Consider the following 13490-nt stretch of genomic DNA (forward strand, 5'->3'; position numbering starts at 1 on the left):
AATATCTGGAATCCTCTCTGCTTAGGATGGATAACTGGAGGCTCCCATTTTCATGGCCTTTGTACCTGTGTTTATAGACATCCACATAGGTCCGGTCACTACCTTTAGATCTAGCTACCATTTTGATCTTGTTTATTCGCCAGTCAAGACATTTGTCTCTAGTCTATTTTCAGTATGATGGCATCTTGTCTAGCACACACTCAGCTTTGTGTCCCGGGGTGAACAGAAATAAATTATACTTCACTTATGCAGAATCATACAAATAAAAGACACAAAAAATGGTAGAATTAGCACATGTAATGCTTTTACCTGAGGCTTGATCCTTTGCTACAGATGGAAGGGTCAATTCCTCCAGCAATACACAAGAGTCAAATTCTCCATGCACTCCTGTGCAAATGCTGCTTTTAACCATGCACTGATTCTAGTGTTCAGTAACAATCAGGCTCACAGGTCACACAGACTTGCTACAAGTAAACTTTACTGAAGCAGTGCAGCAAAACTCAGTATTGTTGAAACGGGTGTTTTAGTGTGCCCCAGGATCGAACCGAGGGTTGGCGATATGTCCCAGGATGGCAGAGACACGGTCTAACCCTCTGGCGGGCCTGCAAGCTCCCAGCGCCAACAACATGATGATGTTGGTAGGAGAACCGTCCTCTGACTGTTCCGAGCCCTTTCGGACCTGCCACTTGAATTGGCATGGAGCAGCAGGCCGGCCTGAGGATGAAGGCAGACGGAGGCCTTGACACGAAGACATGACACCAAGGTTGATTCGACGGCATCACATACAAGGGTTGAAGCGAAGACATGACACCAAGGCTATTGAAGACATGACACCAGGGCTGTTGAAGACATGACACCAAGGCTGATGCAACGGCATCAGAGATGCAACGGCATCAGAGATGAGACGAGGAACTTGAAGTTCAGACGAGACGAGAAGCTGGGCAGGTAGACATTGGCACTGTCTCTCAGGGCACCCTACACAGCCCACCTTCACGGGCGGACCCAATGGGCTGGTTGCGGACTGCCCTGTCCCACTGCGCGCCCTACACAGCCCAAGGAGGCTGGTCATGGACCACGCGAAGAGTGGGACAAGCACAGGGAAGAATCCAGCCGAGGCAGAACTTCGACGACGGAGCCAGATGTCATCCGGAGCTCCACAAAGGCTGGCAGGACAAGACGGCTCAGGAGCACAGTTCACCAGTCCACTGCCGGCATCTCCCATGACGGCCACCCATCACCCGGAGATCCATGGCCGGCAGAACAGAAGGCTCCGGAGCAAGCACAAACACCAAGCGATACAGCAGGAGATGAGACACCAGAACACCTGGACGGAGACCTCAGGCAATGAAGACATGGCATGAAGAGACGACAAGACGAGACGAGGAGCTCCACGAAGAAGACAGAAGACCTGATGGAGTTCTGGTAGGCAGGAGCCTCCAGGACTGAAGACACTCCGATGCAAGGTGAAGAGCAATTGCAAGACCAGCCCTTTTATAGGGCTGCAACAGGAAACAGTCACTAGGTGCGGCCCAGGGCATAGCCGGCTGTGGGCCCTTTAAATATTGTAGAGAGGCTCGGCCGCGCGCCTAGAGGGAGCAGGAAGCTGGTTGTGCAGGACCATGGACAGCGGTCCTGCCCAAAGTTGACTCGCAGAAGCAGGGCTGGGCCTGGGAAGCAGGCCCCGATGACAACAGCGGCTCCAGCCGCTGCAGGAGGCCCCGGGGGCGGCTCCAGCTGCCAATCCAGGCTGGGGCTTGCGGCCTCTGGCCACGAGGATGTTGATGACGGTGGCGGCGGCTCCGTGCCGCGCAGAGGAGGCAGAGAGCGTGGAAAAGTCTGCGGCTCCAGCCGCGGTGAAGGCCCGTCTTCGGCAGTTCCGTGCCGCGATGGAGGGAGACCCGATGGGCGGCCTCCGGGCTGCAAGGGGAACGTAAGTCTGCGGCTCCGGCCATGTGGGAGGCCCAACAGCGGCGGCTCTGTGCCGCGTCGGGAAGGCAGCAAGGTAAGACGAACCTGCTCGTGGTGGAACCCGCGGGCAGTGTTCATAACAAGTATAAATGTTACTCATACATGAAACAATAACAGTTTCCACACAACGGGCCCAATGTATTCAAACACGAGTTAAAATATGTGAAAATATTTAACATGGGTTATAGTTTACTCACGTGGTAAGAAACCGTGCTAGGGCAGGATACAGTAAGCGAATAGCATGAAAATGAAACACAGATCAAATAAAACAGTGAAACTAAAACCCATGGTGAACAGTGAGTAAACTTGAAAATCCACGCTAAAACATGAGTAAAACAAAAAAGTGCTTTAAAAAACAGCGCCAATCTTACAAGTAAAGTTATTCTGGTAAGGCCTGGGAAGTAAAATCAAAGTGTAAGCTCTCTTGGATGGACTCCTATAGCCGAACAATACATACTTTGGCACGGTGCTTCCCGACTTGGGCACAATATTGCATCCGAAGCCATTTTGGCAAGGCCTGGCAAGTAAAAATCAAAGCACAGGCTCTCTGGGGTAGGAACCTACAACTGGTGACATTTTCCAACCAGGGTGCAGCAGTAAAAAATGAAATAGAATGCTAAGTATCATTAGGAAAAGAATGGAAAATAAAAGAGGTATCATAATGCCTCTGTATTGATCCATGGGCAACCACACCTTGAGTATTGTGTGACATTCTGGTTGCCTCATCTCAAAAAACATATAATGCCAGCGGAGCTAGAAAAGGGGCAGAGGAAGGTGATAAAAATAATAAAGAGGTTGGAACGACTTCCCTATAAGGAAAGGCTAAAGAGGTTAGCGCTCTTCAGTCTGGAGAAGAGACGACTGAGGGGAGAAATGATAGAAGTCAATCAAATCTTGAGTGGGTGGAACGGATAAACAAGGACTGGTTATTTCTTTAGGATCCCATCAGATTGGTCACTGTCAGAGACAGGATGCTGGGCTTGATGGACCCTTGGTCTGATCCAGGCATATCTTATGTTCTTATGGAAAATAAATGCCTCTGTATATAACTCTGGGTTATTACACATACAAGTTACAATTATTATGTGTTTAAATTATATACACCTAGTTTTATAAAATGGGTAGAGAAAGTATGTGGTTTATTATGTGTTTTAAATTTGTTTTTATGTTTTTGTTATGTATTTGTGATTTTATATGTTTATGATCAGTTATTTTGTTATCTGCACTGATCAAATGTATTTGGATGTTGCAGAATACAAGAATTATAAATAAATAAATAAATTACAAATATGTGAGTGCACTGAAACCTAAGCATGGACTTTGGGGCAAATATACCCAGTATTTTATAAACAGTGCAACTCCCACCACACAGTTTATAATATATTGCTGTAACTTTAGATTCACTGATTTACACTCAAATGTGCTGACTTATGCAGACTATTGAAAATTACTCTCATAAAAAATGCATTCTCGTTCCCTTCTTCCTTTCACCAACCAGCCAACAGCACTGACCTCAGAAAAGAAAGAAATTCCCTCCCTCTCTCCCTTGCAGCCATCCAGTGAAAATAATCCTTCCCCCATCCAGCCAGCAACCAGTTTGTCATAAAAAAAAGATAAGAAATCTGTCCACCCCCCAGCCCGGGCCAGCTAGCCACACTAATACAATTAATACCCTGTGAGGGAGCCTACAGGAAATGCCCTCAGACCACCTTAAGGGACCAGCCACAGCTATCTGGTCCAGTCTTCCTTAAAGCTCCAATCCAGCAAGGGATTCTGGGCCCAGGGAGGATCCCTTCAGCCTAGGAAAAGAAGGCAGGGCCCAGAAGGATTAGAAAGGCCCTGGGGAGCAGGCAAAGACCCAGTCTACTCAAAGGCCTGGTATGTTTGAGGACTGTGTATTAGCTGAAGTTAAGGTGAACTGCATTATATGTTTGTTTCCTAGCATGTAGACATATGGATGCAGGACCAGTGGGTTATGCACCTCTACCAGCAGATGGAGAAGGAACAAACTGACATCACAGTACATATGCCCCTGCAGTGACATCAGCCTGCCAGTATTCTCAGTCTCCAGCAAATGGTGGATGTGCATTACCCTACTGGGGATTGCTTTAAATTTTAGGAGGAGAAAGAAGGAAATTTAATTCTTCTGCGTTGATACCAAATGGTCCCTCCCCCAGTTGAGAATTCCTGAGGTGATTTCTGTGGTCCCTCAGCTGAGTTCTTTGGTCTGGTAGTTGGTTTTTCAGCCGGCGTGGCTGATTGTACAGCTAAAAGGCAGCGAGTGCAGGAAGCCGAGCGCAGCAGTGATGCATATACCTTCCCCACCGCAGCTGGAGACCGTCTCTGAACACAGCCAGGGAGGACTGAGCTCAGGTAAGTTAAAAAAAATAATTAATACAAAATTATAGAGACAGAGAAGGAGGGTTTGTTTAAGGGCTTCCCTTCCCCGGTCCCTGTGCGTCATTCTGACAGTTGTCCCACCCCGACGGAATTTCAGGGATGGGAGCAGCCTGGCGGGTTCAGCAGCCTCTGTTGGCTAGGCCCCACTCCGAGGCTTTTTTCACTGTGCACGGACTGGTAAGCCACGACAACGTTTTCACGTGCTTTTGCCTGTGCATTCGGCTTGTGCGTACAGCTGTGTGTCTAGGTTGGGCTTCCAGTTTTTATTTATTTATTTATTGGCTTTTTTATACCGATATTCGAGAGAACATCATATCGGTTTACATAAAACTTAAAGAAATACAATAAAACAAGGGCGGGGGATGCTTAGTTGGGCGTCCAGGTTATAGTGGCATCCAGTTTAGACTCGTGCTTATCCTGTGCGCACAAATTGGGTGTATGTTTGTTGTGCACTTACAAGCTGAGACTCCTAACCTTGCAGCGCTTAGTCTTGGGACGCCGAAATTTTGAACATATAAAAATAAAAAATAAAAAAATGGTGCTTATAGCTAAGAAACCTGAGTTCCTTTTCCTGTGTGCCACCTGTCATATTCCAGCATCTCAGCCTTGTGTGCCCTCTAACTTGTGCCAGCGCTGTTTAGAGGCTCAGGGAGAACTATCTTCCTCTGATTTTACTCCTGATATTAGAACTCCCTTAACTGGTTCGTCAGTAGGGGACGGTAGCTCAGTGACCGCACCACAAGTCCCTCCTGGTTTTGGCATACATCCTTCTGCCTTTTCTTGGGTAGAATTTTTTCAAGGATTGCAATCTTTGCTTCAGGCACAGTCCTCAGCCCCGTCCAATCCTGCCAGGACAGGGCCGCAGCCCAGTGCTGCTGTTAAGCGCTGAAGTACTCCTAGATCAGCAGAAGGCCTTCCCGATAAGGATCTGGATGACACAGATGACAAGGCCGATCCCGATTCCCTGGAGGATGGGGAAATTCCTCCGGGACTAGAACCGTACAGAATGAGGTTGCGATTCTTTCATAGAGATGAGCTGCTGGCATTGATTTCTCAGACTTTGCAGATGCTGGGAGTTCTTGGGGCGGTTTCCAGGTCTGCACCAAAGAAGAATCACATTTTGATTTCCTTGCGTAAAGCCTCATGTTTTTTCCCTGTCATGGAAGCTATTCAAGAATTGATTGATCTTGAGTGGGGTGCCCGGGAGGCTAATTTCAAAGGAGGTCAAGTTTTGGAAGGCCTGTACCCTTTGGATCCAGTGGTGAGAGAGTGTCTGCGTCTTCCGAAAATGGATACGCTGATCTGTGCAGTCTCCAAGCGAACGACTATCCCCATGGAGGGAGGCACTGCCCTGAAAAATGTACATGTTAGAAGGATTGAATCTATCCTTAAACAAGCATTTGAAGTGGTGGCAATGACTTTGCAGATAGCTTCTTGTTGTTCCCTTGTGGCTCGTTCTTGTTTACTTCTCTCTCAGGAGGTCGATGACTCTGGAGTGAATTCCAGAGCAGTTATGGAACCAGCCGCCACCTTTTTGGTAGATGCAATTTGGTCCGCACCTCAGCCAGAGGGGTGGCTTCGATAATAGCGGCTAGGCATCAGTTCTGGCTGAGAAATTGGTCGGCCAATGTGACCTCTAAGGCTAACCTTATGAAATTGCCTATTGAAGGCTGTTAAGCAGCACGCCATACTTTATGACGCTTATGGCCAGGGAGACAAGAACACTTAGATTTCCAGTGAAAGCATAATATTTTTGTTATGGTTTTGAGGTGTTTGGGTGGATTCTTGAGTGCTGCAGTGATGGCCACTCCTACCGGGAGGAGCCCTGTGAGGAACTGCAGTACCAGGCTAGACTCAGAATGCACAAACACAGAGATAGGTTTTATTATACAGCTTGTAGTAGTCACCAGAGGTTTTATTATACAGCTTGTAGTAGTCACCAGAGGTGGCAGTATTGAGTAGATTCTTGCAGCAACAGTCTGGGGTCCTCGACTAAGGAGACCCGTCCCACAATGGTGGTGTAGGGAGCTTTGATGCAGGTTTCCAATATGGAGCTCTAGGTGAGACAGACTGGTAGATATTAGATTACTCACAACTCTTGTAGCTGTAATGATGGAATTCCCAGCAGGTAGAAGTAGATGGTTTGCAGGCACCAAGGTAGACAGCGCAGGCCCTCGAGGAGCGAATACATGGATACTGGATAGGCACCTGGAAATAGCATAGGGCCCCTGAGGAGCGGGTACTCAAGTTAGTAGAAACCTGGAGGGTAGAGAGAGAGCTTCCAGCGGCAGCAGGAAGCGGCAGAGCAGCTTAGACCGGACGAATTCAATCCTTGCTAACTCAAAGGCAGTCAGCAAATAGAGCAGGCTAAATACCCGGATGGCGTGACGTCACTCGAGGAGGACGCCCCCGAGGTTCGCGCCATGGCTGGAATAAAGACGTGGGTGACGCGCACGCATCCTAGGAGGCCCTTAGGTGCAACATGGCGGAATACTTTGCAATAGCCATTCCGGGGACACCGGGGAGTGCAGCTTGCAGACACGGTGGTTGCCATCTTCCCGAGGCTGATGGAGAAAGCGAGAATTGAGGTGAGGCACAAAAGACGAAGCCGTCTGAGTCCGAAAGACGCAACATTTTTATCATTCAGTATAAGGATTCTTGGGAGATGCTGATGCCATGTCTCTGACACACTGACTACCAGCATCTCATCGTATACAAGAAGTGATCCTTCTTTTATAGATAACATTCAATATTGAACACAGTTAGAAGGTTCTAGAGATTTGCGTGACTGCCCAAAGGATCATTTACATAAGTTGTCATGTCAACAGCATAAGACTATCTCTGAACTGCCCTGATTACTTCCCCCCAGGTGTGGCTCATTTACCATCACTCTCAAGATAGTCCTTTGTTCTGTTAAAATCTTACAGGTCAAGGTAATTACCACATCTGTGGCTGTGTTTATAGAAACTCCTGAGAAAGAGTGCCTCTTATTGTGAAAATATGCCTGAAACTCCAGCCGTTGGTTTCTTCTTTGTATGACCTTATGAATAAGCATCATCTTGGAACCAGCTTGACTGTGCCTGTCCAGCTGAGTTCTGCAGGTCATTCTCAGCATGTCACTTAGAGTTCATTCAGCCCAGGCAGGCTAAGAAAACCAAGGACTCTGGGACATATTTTCCTTTCTCCATGTTGGTTTTCTGTTCAGGCACATATCAAGGCTCGCTCTTATTTGGAAACAAGTTAGAGAAACTGGCCAGAAACTGGGGTGAATCCCCAGTTGCTCGTTTGCTGGAGGACAAGAAGCAGACAAAATGCTAATTTACCATGAGAGGTTGTGCTAGGGGATCCAAGCGTTTTTGTTCTTATAGAGGAGCGTCCTTCCACAGGACTGTTCCTTTCAGTAGGTCTCAGTCCTTTCATCCCAGACAGCCCAGAAGGAGCACAGGCTCAGGTAGTGGGATATCCCAAGCCTCACAATGAAAGTGTGCTGACCCACCCCCAGGAACAGGAGATAGAGGGTCATCTCTCTCTCTTTTACCAGAGGTGGGTCAAAATCACAACTGATCAGTGGGCCCTGGAAGTGATACAAGAAGGATATGCGCTGAAGTTTTGCAATGTTCCTCAGGATGTTTTCATAGTGTTTTCCTGCTACTCTCCTCAGAAGAAACAGGCAGTGGAATATATATTGTCAAGACTCCTCAGTCTGAGGGCTGTGGGTCCGGTGCCCACATCTCAAGACGATACGGGTTGATATTCTATCTATTTTGTTGTGCCCTAGAAGGAGGGTTCCTTTTGTCCCATCCTGGATCTCGAGGAAGTCAACCGTCATTTGTGGGTGACTCATTTTTGCATGAAAACATTAGGCTCAGTGATAATGAACGTACAGTCGGAGGAATTTCTGACCTCTCTAGACCTATCCAAGGCATATGTACATATTCCCATCCAAATAGAGCACCTACATCTTCTACGATTTGCGGTTTTAGGATGCCATTATCAGTTTCAGGTGCTGCCTTTTGATCTGGCCACTGCTCCCAGAACAGTTCTCCAAGGTTATGGAGGTGGTGGTGGTGGCAAAGTTGAGAAAGGATGGGATCCTTTGGGATCATAGTACACCCGTATCTGGACAATTGGCTTATTCGTGCCAAGTGTCTGGAAGATAGCCGTTTGGTGACCAGCAAGGTGATCTTCAAGTTGCAGGAGCTCAGTTGGGTGAAGAATCTAGCCAAGAGCAGTCTTCAGCCTCCAGTTGCTGGAATATATTGGAGTCTGATTTGACATGAAGCAGGGCAAGGTTTCCCTGCCGGGAGTTTGTATTTAGAAGTAGAAGGTGCAGCTACATTTGTTGATGGACGCTATTCGACCAACCATGTAGTCGTATCTACAAATGCTTGGTTTAATGGCGGCAACTCTGGAAGTGATACCATGGGCAAGGGCACATATGCAACCTCTTCAGCATTTCTTGCTGTCTCAATGGAATCCGTAGTCTCAGGATTATTTGGTCTTGCTCCATCTGCTGATGGAAGTCTCCTCCCAACTACAGTGGTGGCTATGAACAGAAAATCTCAGAAGGGGAGTTTTTTTAATTTCACCGGACTGGCTAGTACTCACGACAGATGCGAGTTTCTATGGTTGAGGAGCTCACTGTCAGAAACTGACAGTGTAAGAGCGCTGGAGTCCAGAAGAGTCTCTCTGGAACATCAATTGACTGGAGGCCAAGGTGGTCTGGTTGACACGTTTGCAGTTCAAAGGCAGACTGCAGGATCGAGCAGACCGGATAATGTCACTGTGGCAGGGAGGAATCAAGAGCCAGCGAGTGTCGCAGGAGATAGACCAACTAATGGAATGGGTGAAAATCCATCTTCAGGAGATTTCGGGCTCGCACACTGCAGGAAAGGACAATGTAAGAGCAGACTTTCTCAGCAGGGAGAGTCTGGACCCAGGAGAATGGGTATTATCGGAAGAGACATTTCAGCTGATAATGAATTGCTGGGGCCTGTTTCTAGACCTACTAGCGTCTTCTCACAAATCAAAGGTTCCTAGATTCTTCAGTCGCAGGAGAGATCAGAAGTCCTTGGGTATCAATGGTTTCATGCATGTCTGGCCAGAGGATAAGCTGCTGTGTGGTTTTCCCCCATGGCTTAGATTGGGCAAAATAGTTTGGAGGGTCGAAGGCCACAGGGGGATGGTGCTCTTGGTGGCACAGGATTGGCCCAGGAGACCATGGCATGGAGATCTGCGAAGACTCCTTGTAGACTCCCCCCCTCTCTGTCTTCTAGTGCACAGGAATCTTGCAGCAGGGCCCTGACCTTCATGAAGATCTGACTCAGTTTTGTCTTACGGTATGGTCCTTGAGAGGGCTCACTTGTTGAAGCGTGGATATTCTTCTGTGGTGATTGCCACCTTGTTATAAGCACAAAGGTTCTCCACTTCCTTAGCCTATTTATGGGTTTGGAGAGCATTTGAAGCTTGGTGTGAAGATCGAGGAGTGCTTCCTCATTCAGTTAGGACCTTGCTCATTTTGGAGTTTTGCAGGATGGGTTGAATAAAAGGTTGGCCCTTAATTCCTTGAAGGTACAGGTAGCAGCTATTGTACCTACAGTACCTGAATGTAATCCACTTTGAAATGCTGAAAAAAGTGTGAAAAGCGGAATATAAATCTAAATAAATACAATAAATATTCCCTTTTTCAGGGGCGAGGTGAATAGTGAATCCTTGTTGCTTCATTCTGATGTGGCCCGTTTCTTGAGGGGAATGAAAAATCTTTGTCCTTCTTTGGTTCCTTTGTGGAGTCTTAATCTGGTGTTGGATTTCTTGATGGGTCCTATGTTTCAACCACTGCATTGTTATATCCCTTGGATGTCGAGAGACATGTTGTGAGGTATCTGGAGGTTTCTAAACCTTTCCAAAAGATGGATCGCCTGTTTGTCCTTCATGGTGGAGGTAAACAGGGCGAACCGGCTTCGCAGCCTACAAAAGCTCGCTGGATTAAGGAGGTAATCATGGCCGTGTATGTGGCCACTGGAAAGCCGTTGCCTATTCAGGTTCAGGCTCATTCCACTAGGGCTCAGGCAGTGTCATGGGTGGAGGTTAGTCTGTTGTCTCCCGTTGATATCTGCTGAGCTGCGACGTGGTCCTCCTTACACACTTTTTCAGTTATTATTGTCTGGATGTGCAGGCTTGGGAGGATGCAGCCTTTGCACGTGCGGTGTTGACTGGATCGCAGGCAGCCTCCAACCCTATTCAGGATTAGCTTGGGTACATCCCACTGGTCCTGAATTCATCTATCTACATGCTGGGAAAAGATAAATTACTATTTACTTGATAATTTCGTTTTCCTTAATGTAGACAGATGGATTCAGCTTCCTGCCTTTGGCTGCCAACTGATTGTGTTCATGGTCCTCCTGGGTGGTTACATGTTCCAGGTAAGTGTTCATCCATTCCTTAGATTGGGATTCATACATGCTTTGCCTGAGTTCAGTGTTTCCTTTTGTTTGAGTACAGTAATAGTTGTCTGTTTTTAATCAAGTTTTTGCTAGTCTGTCCACAGCTGGCTTTTGAAGAGAAAAGTGGCAGGCTGATGTCACTGCAGGGGTATATATATATATATATATATACAATGATGTCAGTTTGCTCCGTCTCCATCTGCTGGTAGTGGTGCATAACTCACTGGTCCTGAGTCTCTGTCTACATTAAGGAGTAATTTCTCCATTTTGGCTTTCTCACTATAAATAAATTGCTCCTAAGGAACAGCCAGAATCTGTCTCCTTATTTCTCTTGGCTGTTTCCTAAGCCACATACCCCTCCTGCCATTTTTTTTCCCAGTTAGGACTGATCTCAAGGCTTAATCTCTGGGAAGGAAGCAGCCTCCAGCATGAGATGGGGTCATTGTCTACTTGCTCTTAGGCCCCGCCTCCCATCCCAAATCCAGGAGGGGACAGGGGCCACCTTGGGGCCTGAGGCAGAGTAGACACTGGCTCAGTCTCACTTCATCTTGTTAATATTCAGCTGCAGCCACTCTCTTCCCGGAGATCGGTCCTTGGGACTGGCCTCAACTGGAAAAAAAAAAAAAAGAATTAACAGAGCATGTCAGTGGTGGGAGGGAGGGGCCGCTAGGACAAGTCTCTGCTGGCGGTGGTGCAGGGCAGATCTCACCTCCTCCTCATCCTCCTGCAATCACTATTGCTCCACAGACCAGCAGAAATGCTGCCGCGGCTGCTTCACGCACCAAAGGTTGAGAAACACTGCCTTAGACATTTTGTACACCTTTTGTCCAACTTTCTGGGAGGTTGGCATCGAGAGCACCAGGACTGTGTAGGGGTGGGCAAAACCCTAAACCCATTATTGCTTCTAATTCACCATTGGAACTGGCCTCTATTAGGCTATGGTGCTACCTAGGGTCGTCCCCCTATTATGGGGATTTGGATTTGATTGCTCACCTTTCCAAACCTGTGCTCAAGGCAAATTACAATTCAGGTACACCAGGTAGGTCCCTACCTGGAGGGCTTGCAATCTAAGTTAATACCTGAGGCAGTGGAGGTCAAAGTTATTTGCCCAAGATCACAAGGAGCATCAGTGGGAGAAACCCGCTTCGCTAATCATTAGACCACTCCTAGCCTAGCCATTGCATTGATGGTCTTTGGCTGGGAGCCGCAGACTATGGCTTCCTCCTGTACACATGCACGCTGGGTACAACCAGCAGGTGTCAGCGTTGAGCAATGGCGCTGCAGCATCCCATCCTCAATGGGTCCAAGGAGCAAAAGCTGAGCCCGAGATTCGAGCTTGGATCTTCTGCACAGCACTACCACTGAGCTACAAGGTTAGCTTGGAGAATAACTTAACAAATTTTAATCATATTACTTTAAAAGTGAAAATATGAATTGATAAGCCACTGGCAGTGTTATTACAACGAGTAACTTGTGATCTGATTAATTTTCTAAGAAATGCATTATAGTAGGCACTACTTCATGGAACAGTGATCTAACAAGAAAAGATGATTTTCTAGGGACAAAGGTTTTAATAAATGTTAATATTATTTGACTCATTTAAATGATACATTATATTTAGGTATTTGTCATGCTCTGCACAAGTGAGTGCTGGCAGGACTTTAGAGGGGAGGAGCAGGGAGTCTATATTGACTCTCTACCAGGTGCAGAATTGTCTCCTTACGCCCCTGCTTCCCTGGCTGACAAAGGTCCCCTTGCTGGTGGAAGGGACGATTCCTCTGACACTGAAACCTCCTACATTCATCCTACTGACTAGTATGTGTCTCTCGAGCAGTGAAAATGATTCTTTGACCCCCCCCACATCCCAACCTCTCTCCCTATGATGCACCTTAGCTCCACAAGCTGTAAAAGACAGGAGACTGGAGCACAGATCTGCCCTCTTTGTTACAATATACCCCGCACCTACATCTCACCTCACACGGGCACTGAACTCCAAGATTACCATTCAGGAAAGGACTGGAGAGGAATGGGACTGAAAGCGGCTTACCCCGGGCTGAGAAGAGGAGGAGGAGGAGGCAGAGGTGAAGCAGCGCAGGCATCGTATCTGAATCTTCTCCATCACACACTAAACTGCAATAGAGAAAACGCTGAGAAGCAGGAAAAAGAAAAGAGGAAGGAAGACAGAGAAAGGGAGAGACGAGAATAACACACTGTGATTGCAACTTTTTTAAGACTGGCAGTTTCCTTCTTCTGTTTTGGACTTCCAGCTCAGTTGGAACAGGCTTTCATTGGGCTGCAGGGGCAGAAGCCTTTTTTTTTTTAAATTTTCTTTTTAATGAGTTTACAATAAACACAAGGAATACCTTGTACCAGCAATAGGAGCATCAGAGAAATACAATAAAGCCACATTTCAAAAAAAAAAAAGAAATAAAGATATTGACATTCCTTCAAATAATATAGGAAATTGGGGAGACCAAGAAAGAAATAATGGAGCAAATCTTCCAATGAATAATCATAAAAAGAAAATGAGAGCATAAACTACGCTTTAACATTACTGCCAAGACTGCATGAGTGTTCCTGAGGAGTGCGAGTCCAGGAAAACCCTTAGCTGCGACGGCTCAAAAAACACATAGTTAACATCTAAATATCTCACTAAACATTTACATGGATAACGTAATA

The sequence above is a fragment of the Rhinatrema bivittatum genome, chromosome 15, assembly GCF_901001135.1.
Source record: "Rhinatrema bivittatum chromosome 15, aRhiBiv1.1, whole genome shotgun sequence".
NCBI lineage: Eukaryota > Metazoa > Chordata > Amphibia > Gymnophiona > Rhinatrematidae > Rhinatrema > Rhinatrema bivittatum.